We start from the raw sequence: 2,125 nt of genomic DNA on the forward strand, positions 1-2,125 counted from the left end.
AGGCCGAGCACCCGCCCCTCCGACCGCGGTTCCCACGACCCCCGCCCTTCGGAGTCCAGCCCGCCCGGCGCCGGCACCCACCGCAGGGGAGTGGGAGTCACGCGAGAGCGCGTCGGCAACGAGCAGCCTTGACCCCCGCGAACGCCCCTCGGCCGGGCGTCGCTCGGGGAAGGGCGCAAAGCCGCGGTGCCGAAGCGGTTCGGCCCGGGACGCAATCCTGAAGTCCCGCCCCGACTTCCGGCCCGCGGGCCCGCCCCGCCAGGGCCAGGGTAGTCGCTCTAGGCGGCGGGAGACCGAGGCGACTCGGTGGCTCCGCGCCTGACTCCCGCACCGCGCTCGGAGCCCCCGTGGGATGACCGCTGTCAGAGCCGGACCCCGCAACTAACGAGGTGGTAACTAAATATAAAAGGACAAACGATTAGAAAGGCTGGGAGAATGAGATATACCGCTGCTGTGGGACTTAGATACACAGGCGCCTAGAATCGGAACAGACTGTAGCGTGATAAAAACCGGAGGATCCACGTGGAACGACTGAATCCCCAATCAGCAAATGATGCGACGGGACAGAGGGGAAAACTCAAATTTCTTCGACAGGTAGTATACATTTCATGGGACTTTTCATGGAACATTTACAAAAGTTGATGATACACTCAGATACAAAGAATACAAATATTTTAAGGCATACATCTTGCAGGCAGATTAAACTATCAAAATTAGAAATACATAAAAAGTTGGTCAAAAAAACCTATGTATTGTAATTTACGAAGCACTGTCTACATAACCTTGCAATAAAAAATGATACTAACTGGAAAAATACGGACTATAAGGCAATGAAAACCAAACTCTTCATTCTTACACCTGAGAAACTGGGTGTAAAGTGTAAAATATATAATAGTCATTAAAATTTTCCAGAGAACAGATACAATATATAAATATGTCACAGATCCTGGTTTTGTTATGAAAGAAAACAAACGCATTTATCTTAAGAAGTTACAAAAAGAAACATTTCTCTGCACGAGCAATGACCAATTAGATAATGTAACGAAAAAAAAAAAAAAATGAAATGCCCTCCACAAGAGCCACCAAAACTACAAAATACTGGGGAATTAACCAAAAGCACTCAAGCCCTATGTGGAGAAGACTCAAAAATTTAGCAAAAGACACAGAAGACTATCTGAATCAAAGAGCAATTTCTTGCTGTTATATGGAACAATTTAACATCTGAAAGACGTAACATTTCTTCCAATTTAACCTACAAATTCACAGCAATCCAATCAAAGATCTACTTGGATTTTTTTAGAAGAAAACTCAAAATGAGTATGGAAAAAGAAAAGTTAATGAATAGCCAAATCAACCTACAAAGGGCAAAGGTGGGAGGATGTGTTTCCAGTATCAGTGCAAAAATTCACAACAAAGGCAGTACAACAGAGAGCCCAGTGTCAGACGTTTGTACAAACGGAAGTTAACAGGCGATAAAAGTGGCACCACAATTAGTGGTAAAAGGGTGGGTTGTTATTAGGCATTGAAAAAATGACCTCACTCAATGGAAAAAACAGAACCAGAACCCTAATAACATAGAGAATGGTCGTCTCTAAGTGAACTGAATATGAACAGTAAAGAAATGAGGTTAGCAGAAAAAATGCACAGGAAATATTTTTGAGATCCTGGGATAGAGGAGATGCTCTGAATAGCTATCAGAGAAATGCAAGTTAAATGTCAGTGAGATACAACTTCACACTGTTGGGCTGGAAATGTCGAAGCCCAGATCATGCGTGTTAGCACTTCAGGTTCATATGCTTTTCTCTCATGTGAAATCATGTGTTTGTGTGGTGGCTTCCTCTAAGCAGTCATCAGGATTGCCAATTCCTGCCCTGGGGATGTTTCATCAGCTGACTTGGAGGGGAAGAGGAAAGCAGCTGCTAACAGAGATGACGAACCGTGTCTGCCAGTGTCCTTCCATGGGACACTGCTGCACTTGGTCCCTGGGCAAGGGCAACAACCCAAAGGCCCGCCGGCGGACGTGTGCAGCCTCTCCACGAGGTCCTCTAACCAAAGAGCAAGTCGCCTCTCACCATGTCCCCTGCAGTGTGGAGGAAGACGATGGTGGGAAACACATGCAGCATTC

The 2,125-nt window shown here is 46.4% G+C and overlaps 1 protein-coding gene across 2 annotated transcripts in view; it reads right to left on the reverse strand.

The window, feature by feature from the left end:
* Window positions 1-219, reverse strand: part of ZNF16 (zinc finger protein 16) — an 11,359-nt gene extending 11,140 nt beyond the window's left edge. For both annotated transcript variants that reach the window (XM_006913009.3, XM_015590239.2), the window contains exon 1: window positions 82-219. The gene's annotated coding sequence lies outside the window, so the exon portion shown is untranslated. The remainder of the gene's footprint in view (window positions 1-81) is intronic.
* Window positions 220-2,125: the final 1,906 nt, after the last annotated feature.

Source organism: Pteropus alecto, unplaced genomic scaffold, assembly GCF_000325575.1.
Source record: "Pteropus alecto unplaced genomic scaffold, ASM32557v1 scaffold105, whole genome shotgun sequence".
Classification (NCBI taxonomy): Eukaryota; Metazoa; Chordata; class Mammalia; order Chiroptera; family Pteropodidae; genus Pteropus; species Pteropus alecto.